Below are 12,855 nucleotides of genomic sequence, written 5' to 3'. Positions count from 1 at the left end.
ATATATAATAGCTCAATGACCGCTATTGTGACACTTAATGTGCAATTGAATGTGAACCTGATAAGCATGTATTGTGTATAAGATTGTGATGTGAATTTAAGAATATAAATAAAGGTTATATGTATTAAAATAGTAAATAAAAATGTGTAATTGTGGATATTTTGGCCTTATGATCTCTTGAAACCATTGGATATAGTTGGCATGCTATAGGATTACAAGTATTCACCCTTGTGTTTTGTGATTTGGGCGTTGAGGCCCCAAGACAGGTTGGAGAGATAAGGGAATGTCAAGCTATGCTCCATTCATTAGGACATTCTGGTGTGTTGGAAAGTGTTTAGCTTAATGATACACTTTTTGGACATGTTAGACTCTTTGAGTCATTCGTGTGATGGAGATTCTTCTATCCAATGTGTGGTGATTGAGTGCACGTATATGTTTCATAATCCCAAGTTGTAAAATTATCATTATGTGAATTATAAATAACATATGTTGTGTGCGAATACATGTGAAAGAATATGCTAAACTTGTGAGATAATGAAGCATGAGAACATTCTTTTGACTTGATGAAAATGAGGTTGCAAATGTTCCTTAGTATGCTCTTGTTTAACTTATGCTATTGTTGTAACACCCATCACCCTTATTCAACGTCAGAATAGGGTTACGGAGTATTACCAAACTTATAAACATTTAAACATTCAATTCATATATAATTTCATATTTCATACAAACATTAATCAATCTCAAGCACAATGTCCCTATAGCGAGCCTACGAGGCCTTAAACATACATTAGGAGTAGTTCAAGACTAAACCGTTAACTTTGGAAACATATGGAACACTTATAAATTTTTTTCTCAAAACAGAGGACACACACCCATGTAGCCAGGCCTTGTGTCTCACACGGCCACCAGACACGCCCATGTCACAAGCCGTGTGAACATTCAAAATAGAACACGTGCCCGTGTCCCAGATCATGTTCGACCCTGTGTAACTCTCTAACTTGGGTCACACAGCTAACACACATGCCCGTGTGGCTAGCTCGTGTGCCCTAAAAATGGCCATACATGCCTGTGTGCCAAACCGTGTGCTAGGCCGTGCTAAACCTATAGGGTATACTGACTTATGCCACACGACCAAGTCACACACCCGTCTATAAGGCTGTGTGGAGCATACTGACTTGATTTCTAAAACCACACCAGGGGACACACGGCTATGTACTTAACCGTGTGTCACACATGGCTAAGACACACACCCGTGTCTCTACCTGTGTGGACAAAAATAGGCTATTTACCAAGCCATTTTGCCACCCTATTTTGTGCACACCTACACCAAATTCAAAGGCACCCATCCAATACACATATATGAGCAAATAATCTAGCCAATTAAACATATATCATGCATATCCAATACTTACATTTTACATATACACAAATAACCAAAACATGCCATACCAATCCTTATCTTCTCAAATCATCAAAATGACCATTAACAAATATGCATTATTTGGCATAATTTATCAAGCATACCAATAACCACAAATCATCAATTTAACACTTATAATACCTATTACCATCAATCATCACACAACCATCAACCAACTCAATTCACAAGACATAAACATACATATATGTACATGATTCAAACATACCAAATAAACCAAAATAAGCCATCACTCATGGCTATATATACATACCAAAACATAAACATTTACAATGCCAATTTAAATGGCCAAAATCATTATCAAGTCATAACTAAAATGATCAAAGTCCCTATACATGCCATATACTCTAAAAACCAAAGTTCATAGATACCAGGAGATAGGTGGATAGTGTGATACAATCTCCAACGATCCCCGAATCCGAGCTAGCTTTGAAAACTATAATACACAAATAAATACACAAAGTAACCTTTATAGCTTAGTAAGCTTGTATGAAATAAACTTAATGCAATCACATAAATATAATTTAATAATTTGAATACAACAACATATAGCTTACATTAGGTAACAAACCTTTCACATACTCAATTGTAAGATTATACACTACCTTCACAAGTTTCTTCGATTTGAAACTTATATAATTCATGTATGTACCTGTATCCTTTAACATCAATCTCATACTCATCCACTTCTTTCATTTACCCGTTGAACCATTCAGAATAGAAGTTAGATACTCAATGGTTTCACACGATAAGTACCTATACCATGGCTTGAAGCCAAATCAAGGTAACTTATCTCTGAAGTACTGATATCATGGCCCGAAGCCAAATCAGTCGATATTCATGGCCGAAGCCAAATCGGTATATCTTGCACCCGAAGTGCTAATATCATGGCCCGAAGCCAACTAAATGTATCCCCTAATGACATGTCACTAGTATCCTAAACTATTCCTAAGGTTCAACCGGGATTTCGAATGCCGAATTATCATCGCGTCCTTGTCGAACTTATCTGAAGTCTCATATTCACAACATATACAATATCAAAGCATTTAATATACATTTAAAATGAAATTTATCACATACGAACTTACTACGAATGTGGAAACGAAAAAATAAGTCGTTTAGTCGATAACTTTAGTTTTCCTCCAATCTAGATCTGAATTCCGCTTTTCTTAATCTAAATATATTCAAAATTAACTTATTTAATCATCTATTTATTTAATTCAATCCAAAATATACATTTTATCTATTTTAAACATTAGCCCTTAAACTTTTATATTTTTATAATTTAGTCCTTATTACACAAAATCGCAAATTCATGCAAATTTCAGAACACCCATGCTTAGCCATATTACCATTATACCCCTAACAGCCCATATTTTTCATTTATTTCACATTTTAACGACAAAGTTTCAACATTTCTCAATTTAATCCCTATTTTTCATTTTCACAAAAAATCACTTAACAAAACTTGTATATCTATCAACAAGCATTCAAAATCTTTAACAGTTTTGCAAAATAGTCCCTAGGCTAGTTAGTACTAGTTACAACGATCACAAAAACATAAAAATCATTAAAAATGAAACAAAAAAACAGACTTACAATTGAATATCAAAGTGACCGAAACTTTCAAGCCCTAAAATGCTTTTTTCCACGCTTCATTCAGCCAAGAAAGATGAATGAAACAAAATCTTTTTGTTTTGTTTTAATTAATAACCTTATTAAACATATTACCAAATTAACCTTGTTAATAAAACATTTATATCGTCCATTAATGTCCACTTACCATCATTATCGTCTAATTACCACTTAAGGACTTTTACTTTAAAGTTCTATAGCTATTAGACACCTTGAGCTATTAGAACTCAAGTTTTACGCTTTACGTGATTTAGTCATTTTTATCAAATTGACCATTCAAATGATAAAATTTCTTAATGAAATTTTCACATAATCACTCAATCATGCTGTAAACACTAAAATAATAATAAAATAAATATTTTGAATTCGTATTTGTGGTCCCAAAACTACTCTTTTGATTTGACTAAAAACGGGCTGTTACAATTGTGTATGCTTAGTGGTACTTTACGAAAATTCACTGATCATGAAAAAGCTCACACTCTTTTCCAAAAGCTTGCACACTGGTAATGCATCTAAGGAGTAAGGAGTGGGCAAGTGTGGTGATCTCTCCAAGGCACAACTTTCAAGTAGGTGGTTTTGTGATTTTTGGACATTTTGAACAAAGGCAATATGGGTTATTGTTATTATTATTATTATTATTATTATTATTATTATTATTATTATTATTATTTTGGGATTAAACTTATGGACTATTGATGTTATTTTTTCTTTTTTTTTGGATTTTTATTGTGGACATTTTGATGTTTGAGAATGAGTTTGATGATGCATGTTACTTTTTCTTGACGAATATGTATTAATATGGCATGTAAGATGGTTAAAAAATGTTAGTAGGCTTGAAACAATATTCTGGAAATTTGAGCATGTTTAAAATGAAAAAATGGTGCAAAATGGACATTTAGGAACCTTAGGAAACCTTGAGATGCTAATTAGCTATGTTGAGTAGTGATTTATTGGGGCGAAAGTATGATTGCTAGCATGATGGTTACATGGTATGTGTGCATGTTCTATTTGATGTTTGAAACACAAAAATATACACACTTTTTCATGCCATTTTTTAACTCAAATTCATGCAGTTTCAATAAAATTCTTGTCGAAAATAAATAATAATTATAAAATAGTTAAATTGCACTAAAATTATGAACATATTGCATTTTAATAAATTTTATATTAAATTTTGATTATTTCTGATAGATTTGCACAAAGGGCGAAAAATGGCTCGACAAACACTACTAGAAGCACAAAAACGAGAAACAATTTTGAAGCATCAAGGGGAAATAATTTTACAGCCTGAGACAGTCCAAATTATGTGTATTAATTCATAATATAATTAATTTTAATTTTAAACCAATTTAATTTGGGTTAAATAAATTATTATTAATTAATTATGAAAAGGGGCTCAATTGAGCTGAACCGAGAAAATTGATCCAACCGAGCACTGAGAAGCCCAAAACCATCCCACACGCTTCCCCAATTAGCTTGTTTGGCTGATTATTTGGTTTGTAAAATGGCCCTTCAAGACTCATTCAATTTGCATTCAATCCCCTCTACTATTCATGCCTTTCAAGATTTGCCCCTACCTAAAAATAGCATGTTTAAAATCTTCAAACATGCCACATGGGTGGCAAGCCATGGGGGGAGTCTTTGGCTGCTAATTTTGGGTATTTTTAGCAGCATTTTCAACCTATAAATACCCCCTTGGCTTCTCAATTCAAACACATCTAAAACCCATTCAGTTCTTCACTTTTCTCTTAGTTTTCTCTCTTCATTCCCTTCCATTGTTCTTCATTTTCTTCCCCTTTCCTTTTCCAATTTCACCTCTTGAAAAAGAGTCATTCAACCACCATTTTGAGCAGCATTCAGGTGTTATTGGAAGCCTCAGTTCAACAAAAACAAGCAGAGAAGGAGTGGAGCAAACTAGGCAAGCCTTAGAGAAACACTAGATTTGATTCTTATTCCCTATTGATAAACTGTAATTTATACATATTTTTACCCCATGCTTAACACATTTTATGAATGATTTTCCTTATAATTGGTCAATTCTATGCTCCTAATGCTTTAATTTCATGTTTTATACTTAGGTGAGCATAGGAGAGCGAAAGGAACGAGAAACAAGCCAAAAGTGGACAAAATGGGCCAACGTACGAAATCAACACAACCTGGACTTCCTCACACGGATAGACCACACGGCCGTGCCAATTTGGCAGAATCAAAGCATGACTCACACGGGTAGAACACATGCTCGTGCCATTCTAACAGGTTCGAGCACCGCCTGAAGTAGTCGCACACGGGCGTGTCCCAGCCAAGCCCAAGTTGAGACCAATTTGGAAAAGACTAATTTCGAGGGTTTTTGGGCATTCTAAAGCCTATAAATACACCCTAAAGGAAGAGGAAAGGGGACGCTGAGAAAATGAGGCAGGGAACTGCTCAAGGGAAGCCGATTGATCCATATCAGAAGCCAGATTCACCATCAAGACTAAAGATCTCCCATCAATTTCCCTTCAGGAGTTTTGGGTTTTCTTTATGTTTTGTATTCATTATTCTTCTGAGATGTTTTCCTTTTTAGTTATGAAATAAATCCCCTAAATACCTAAGGGGAATGAAACCTAAGACGAATCTTGTTATTTTCTGAATTGTCTGATAAATATTTAACTTGTTCTTAATTATGTGTTCTTAATTCTTGTTTTGATATCCCGGGATACTGATTCAAGATAAGTTCTTATTCAGAGGAGGAATAGACCTTGTCTAAGAGTACATTTGTCATAATTAAGCGGAGTTGATTGCGCGCCTAGACATAGGGTGACATGATTTTGTCGGATTAGGGTGAAACCTAATAAAGGGATCCATAGATCGAGTTAATGTAACCCTAGGGTGTTAATTAGAGAAAAGTCTCAATTATTCAATCTAGGGATTAGACGTTATTAGTCTTGAATAGTGATAATAACATAACTTAGTGATCTCTACGGAACAAGTTAAATGAATAAATAGTCCGATTCGGAGTCAAAAGAACAAGTGAAGTCTAGGTGGATTCTTCCTTAGGTATTGTCTTAATTCAATTGTTTTTCCAAAAGTAATTCCCCAGTTCTATTTTCTATGAATTCTCAGTTTAGATAATTAGTTAGTTAAAACAAAACCCCATTATTCTTAGGCTAGATAATAAAAAGACAGTCATTACTAGTACTTTTAGTTCCTTTGGGTTCGACAATCCAGTCTTGCTAAAACTATACTACTGTTCGATAGGTACACTTGCCTACATCGTGATTAGAAGAAACCCGTCAGGTGTTTATAGTTTATGACTAGAAGAAACCCGTCAGGACCACTACTTTTTAACGAAGAAATCAATTGCACAGCTAACAGAAACCAAAGAGAAATAAGGTGAAGCTTAACATACACAGAGAACGAGCAAGAGAAAGTTATTCAAACCCCAACTAAGAAGATGGCTGAAAACCAAGACAATTAGCTACCTCCGGCGATACCCGTTGAACTAGCAAATCAAAATCCTACTCCTCGTACTATGTATGATTATGCTAAACCTACTTTAACAGGAACTGAGTCAAGTATAGTTAGGTCTGCTATTGCTGCAAATAATTTTAAACTAAAACCTAACACTATTCAAATGATACAGTAATTTGTTCAGTTTGATGGTTTGCAGGATGAGGATCCAAACACTCACTTGGCAAATTTCCTAGAATTCTGCGATACATTTAAAATTAATGGCATTTCTGACGATGCCATTCATCTTCAGTTATTCCCTTTTTCATTAAGGAACAAAGCTAAACAATGGTTGAACTCGTTACCACGAGGGTCAATTACTACTTGGGAACAAATGACCAAAAAATTTCTACTAAAATATTTCTTGCCGGTTAAAACAGCCAAATTACGTAATGATATCTCTTCGTTTGTGCAGATGGACTTAGAAACTCTTTACAATGCATGGGAGAGATACAAGGACCTACTGTGAAAGTGTCCTCACCACGGATTACCTTTATGGTTGGAAGTTCAAACATTCTACAATGGTGTGAACCCCTCAATAAGGCAAACGATTGATGCAGCAGCCGGGGGAACCATCAACAACAAAACACCTGAAGAGGCTTACGAATTTATTGAAGATATGTCATTGAATAACTATAAGTGGCAAGTCATGAGGACTAAGCCAACTAAAATAGCAAGCGTTTATAATGTCAATTCGGTTACTATGCTATCATACCAGGTAGAACTTCTAAATAAAAAGATTGATGGTTTACTTGGTTCTACTCAAGTACATCTAGTAATGAGGTGCGAGATGAATAGAGGGGGAGTATGCACAGAGTATCAACCCTTCAACCCTAGCATCGAGGAGGAACAAGTCCAATATATGGGTAACAATAACTCTAGATCCTAAAATAACCCATATAGTAACATATATAATGCAGTTTGGAGGAACCATCCCAATTTCTCGTGAGGCGGTCAAGGAAATCAAAGACTACAACATCCTCTGGGCTTTCAACAACCACCCTATCAACAGGAAAAGAAACCAAACCTTGAAGAGATGCTGTCTAAATTTATCTCGGTGTCAGAAACCCGTTTCCAGAACACTGAAACAACACTTAAAAATCAACAAGCGTCGATCCAAGGGCTCGAAACTAAAATAGGCCACCTTTCAAAACTAATCTCCAAATGACCACAAGGTAGCTTGCCAAGTAATACTGAACCTAACCCAAGGGAACAGCTCAACGCGATTAATGTTCAAGATGAAGAAAGATTCGTTGAGCCTGAGCCAGAATCGAAGTAAGAAACTGTGGTGAGCAGAGATCAAGGTGAGGTAGGTCATAATAAAAACAAATCAGTGAATGATGAATATAAACCTCGTGTGCCATACCCCAACGCGACAAGGAAAGACCGCTCAGATGAACAATTTGGTAAATTCCTTAAACTCTTAAAAAAATTACATATTAACTTACCATTTATTGAAGCTCTATCACAAATGCCAAACGCAATGAAATTTTTAAAGGAGCTTTTAGCAAATAAACTGAAGTTGGACGAGGTGTCGCATGTGGAGCTAAACGCAGTTTGCTCAACTATTCTACAGAATAAACTACCCAACAAACTAAAAGATCCAGGGAGTTTTATGATTCATTGCTTAATTGGTAGTTTAGATGTTAATAATGCATTAGCTGATTTAGGGGCTAGTATTAACGTCATGCCCTACAAAATGTTTAAGAATTAGGTCTTAAAAAATCCAAGCAGACTAGGATGAGCATTCAATTAACAGATAAAACTATAAGATTTCCTAGGGGTATTGTTGAAGATGTGCTAGTTAAAATTTATAAATTTATATTTCCCGTTGACTTCATTGTTCTAGACATAGAGGAGGATAGCAACACTCCTTTCATTTTAGGACGGCCCTTTTTAGCAACTGCTAAAACGATTATTGATGTTGGCACTGGTGAGCTCACACTCCCTGTGCGAGACGAAACAATCACCATTCAAGCTCGCAATTCTGGCAGCACATCAGAAATTGAAGGTGATCGTCTAAACCATTCTACTAAAATTGACAATATGGTGCAACCTACTTTACAGGAAATGAGTCTGAAGGAAGTACATGAGCCATTCTCAAGCAGTAGCAGAGGACCTATTTATGAAGATCGAAGGCTACAAATCGAGGAGCTAGATGAATGGCAGACGCATAAACCGAGAACACAAGATAAACCAAAACTACTCCAGAACAAGCTCAATACCTTTCTAAATCAACTTAAGGTTGGAGATAAAGTATTATTAGATGCAGCAGATCCTCACATTGTCACTACCAAACTGAATGAAGAAATCCCTCTTACGGTACTTAGTATTTTCCCATTTGGTACAGTCGAGGTAAGTCATCCCAAGTTCGGCACTTTTAACGTAAACAACACCCGTTTAAAACCTTATTTTGATGAGAATGATAGAAGAAATGAGGAGTATAAACTCATCGAACCACCATGACCATTCAATGGAAAGGTAAGTCGAGCTTAGGCTATAAATAAGTGCTTCTCGGGAGGCAACCCGAGCACTAACTGTATTAACTTCTTTCAATTTTAGTGTTTAACACCTAAGTTACTAACGGAGCTCTTGAATACAGGTTTACCACACAGACATGGCCAAGCACACGGGCGTGTTTACGACTTTGTGGAAACAAGGAAAAGATTTTCCCAACAAGGGCTACGATAAATTGCCATGGTCGTGCGACATGGCCGTGGGTGAACCTGCCAAAACAGCACGGGCGTGCGACACGCCCGTACCTTGAACCCGTGGCCGAACCTGTCAAATTAACACGGGCATGCGACACACCCGTGCCAAGCAACCGTGGGTGAACCTATTAAATTAACATGGGCGTTGGCCTACATACATAAGCGTGAGAGAAGCGAACGAAGCCAGACACGATCGTATGACACGGCCGTGTGCACCCACACGCCTAAGGGATACAGGCGTGGACAAAATGTCACATGCGCCCAAATTCAAAATTCGCGAGTTACACGGGAAAAAATCGGGGAACACGGGCATGTTCCATGGCCGTGTGCCCCAAAATCTATAAATAAGCTACATTATTCATTGTCTTCTTCACCCAAAAACCCTAACCCTAGCCGCTGCAAGTCCACACGCCCTCCCTGCCACGCCCGTGCATTGCTTTCAACTCCATTTTTTACGCTCAATCTCTTTTCCTTAGTGGTTACCATGTCATCTTCACGAGGAAAGAAAATTGTTGTCCCTGTTTCAAAGAAAAAAAGGGAGCGTCATCTTCATCGGGTCCTACCATGAAAATTCACCACCCTTTCCTGCAATTCCCCATCAGGCCCAAAGAAGAACTTTTCCAAATACTCCGGGCCCGACCTCTAATTGCGGGCCGCTACATCGACTAGGCTGCAGTAGAACAAGTTCAGTTGGCTGATGCAATTTTGTCCCCCCTAACAACTGATCCTTGGGAGATTTTCTTTGGGATCATCGAGCCAACATATCTCGAGCTCACGATGAAACTATGCTCAACGTTTCATCTACAGACCGTAATGACGAACTACGATGATCCCAGCACAATGCAATTTCACCTAGGCAGATTAGTCTGCTAGCTCAGCGTCCCAGAATTTGGTACTTCACTGGGCTTATATACGGAGGAGTTTAAGGAGGAGAATGACTTAGATACTCTCAACCGCCATATCCATCGTTCTCCTTCACAGTGCTGGGACGCACTATTACCAGGTTCAGCCACCAATAATCCTAGTCACTCCAAGGCATCAGCTCTCCCTCCATCTCTGAGGTACCTACACGCCATTTTCACTCACACATTAATAGGAATACGAGAGAGCACTGGCGTCGTCAACACTTACAACGCCTACTTTCAATGGTGTATGTCGCACGGGCATGTCATCGACCTTGCCTATTTTATTGCCCTTGCCATTCAACACCAGACGGAGTGGCATAAGAAGGAGGTCATCTCCATTGGCCCCTATGTTACTCAGTTGGCTCGACATTTCGGGCTCCTCAACACCGCAGCCCAGGAATCATCCTTGACCCTCATTGGCCAGATGTCTCCACAAGGCATCTTGAGCATGCTAAGCATGAGGATGATTGAAAAGCATCGAGGAACCTACCCTCCTCAATATCGTCTCGCCCAATCTATCGAGGAGGAGGCCCCCGAGGACATTACTGATGATGTTCCCCCACAGCACGAGGACCCACCATCTCAACCACCACCACCCTCTCGTCCAGTTCATGCAGCGGCTCATATGCTGACATTTCTGAGTGCCTAACTCGATTCGAGCAGTAGTGTTTTCAACGATTTGACAACATTGATGCTACTTTACAGCAGATCTATCAGCACCTCCACATCTCATCGCCACCCCTACCTCAAGAACCATCTAGCGATAAAGATGTTTAAAAATTTTCATTTATTATTTTATGTTTTTTCTTTTATTTTATTTTAAGACTACTTTTTATTTTTCTTTCATCTTGTTTTTATTAGGATTTATAATTTTTATTTAACAATTTTGAATTCCGAATATTTTTTGCCGAGTAATCATTCTTCCTTATATAATTTCTAAAAGAGTTCCTCATGCTATCACAGTTATAAAAAGCTCCAAAGCTCACTATTACTCAGGGACTCAAAACTCCACTGGGAAAGATTCTCCACGACTGCCATGTCCTGCTCGATCACAACCATAACCAACTTCAGATATAATATTCTTTTGGCGCAGGACTTATGGACCAATGAACCTCTACCACCGCCGGAGTATCCTCCTCCACCCTCATGCCGATTATTCTCCAAAACTCCAGTTCAAGGAAATTCATTCATCACTCAGGAAGTTTCACTTTTCTCCCTATCTTATGAACTTACACTTACATTTGTCAAAATATCTATCTTTGTACACTGAGGACAATGTACATCTTAAGTGTGGGGGGTATTCATTTCATTATCAGAAAAATCCCTGAATGACTGCCTTGTTCTCTTGAAAAGCTTTCATATCATATTTAGGAAAAATTTTGATTGATTTATGATTTTGATTGATATATATTGAATTAAAACATAGGCATTTATGCATTTATTGTTTAAACTTTAGGACATTAGAGAATCAAGCATGATAAGTTGATTTTTAAGAATTTAAAATTTTAGGTTGTTTCTCCATAGGTATTACTTTGAGTTGGAATTCACAAGTTTTAAACATCAAAAATCCATAATTCTTGTGAGATTTTTTTGAGCCTTTTGAGCATCTATTAATTCTTTCATGCTCACTTTTATTATTGCTTTGAGTGCGTCAGTATTGAACTGTTACTCTAGAACTTGCTTGATTATGCATGTCAAGACCACACCATTTGATTTGATATGTCAAAATGATTAAGGCACTTAGGATTAACCCACTCATGTCATGAAAAGCCTACCTCCAAGATTAACCCTTAGTAAACCCCGTTGAGCTAACAAGTCATTTCTTATATTACCCTTAATATTAACCCTTAACCCATTATTATTGAAATCCCCTAAATTAAATTTGATACCTATTTTTGTCGAGATTTGAATTGAAATAGTTACTCAGCTATGTCTTGTTCTTAATAGTTAGTCTATGTTATTTAACTTGTTCTTAAAAAAATGTGTATACATATTAGTAGTAATCTTTTATTTTTGAGCTTAAGTATTTAAATTCCATTTTCTGAGAAGAAGCTCTGTTGTACGCAAGTGATGATTAAATCTTTTTCTAGTTAAGTGATTTTTCAATTCAATCTCGATTCTAACTGTTTCTTTCAGCTTGTGGCCACACCCCCTAACAAAGCCATATTACAACCCTCTAAAAACCTATTGATTGATGTCTCATCTTAATTTATAGTGATGAAGATTTGATTTTCATGCAAGCTTATGGTAATAACCACTACAGCAAAACAGGTTTTTAGTGGCTTTTTTTTGGGCCTATAGCGGCACTAATAAGCGTCACTAAAACTATTTGCGGCGCTTTTACAAACGCCGTAAAAACCGCCGCTAAAGACGACGCCGCTAACATTTTGTGGCGTTTATGAAAAAAACGCCGCTAAAAGTCATGACCTTTAGCGGCGCTTTTCCCACAAACGCCGCTAAAGGTCATGACCTTTAGCGGCGCTTATCCCACAAACGCCGCTAAAGGTCATGACCTTTAGTGGCGCTTTCCCACAAACGCCGCTAAAGGTCATGACCTTTAGCGACGCTTTTCCTACAAACGCCGCTAAAAATTATGACCTTTTAAAAAATTATTTTATTTTAATTAAATAATATTTATTTCTATGTTAAATATTATATTATGTTTAATTTTTGAAAT

The 12,855-nt window shown here is 37.0% G+C and overlaps 1 non-coding gene across 1 annotated transcript; it reads right to left on the bottom strand.

Annotated features, from left to right (window-relative positions):
* Nucleotides 1–6,945: 6,945 nt before the first annotated feature.
* On the bottom strand, nt 6,946–7,051 carry LOC121205260 (small nucleolar RNA R71). Its single transcript, XR_005900345.1, has one exon. It is a non-coding gene; the product is annotated as a small nucleolar RNA R71 (small nucleolar RNA).
* Nucleotides 7,052–12,855: the final 5,804 nt, after the last annotated feature.

This window comes from Gossypium hirsutum, chromosome A08 (genome assembly GCF_007990345.1).
Source record: "Gossypium hirsutum isolate 1008001.06 chromosome A08, Gossypium_hirsutum_v2.1, whole genome shotgun sequence".
Taxonomy (NCBI): Eukaryota; Viridiplantae; Streptophyta; class Magnoliopsida; order Malvales; family Malvaceae; genus Gossypium; species Gossypium hirsutum.
The sequence above is the reverse complement of the archived record's forward strand: the minus strand, read 5'-3'. Positions and strand labels throughout refer to the sequence as shown.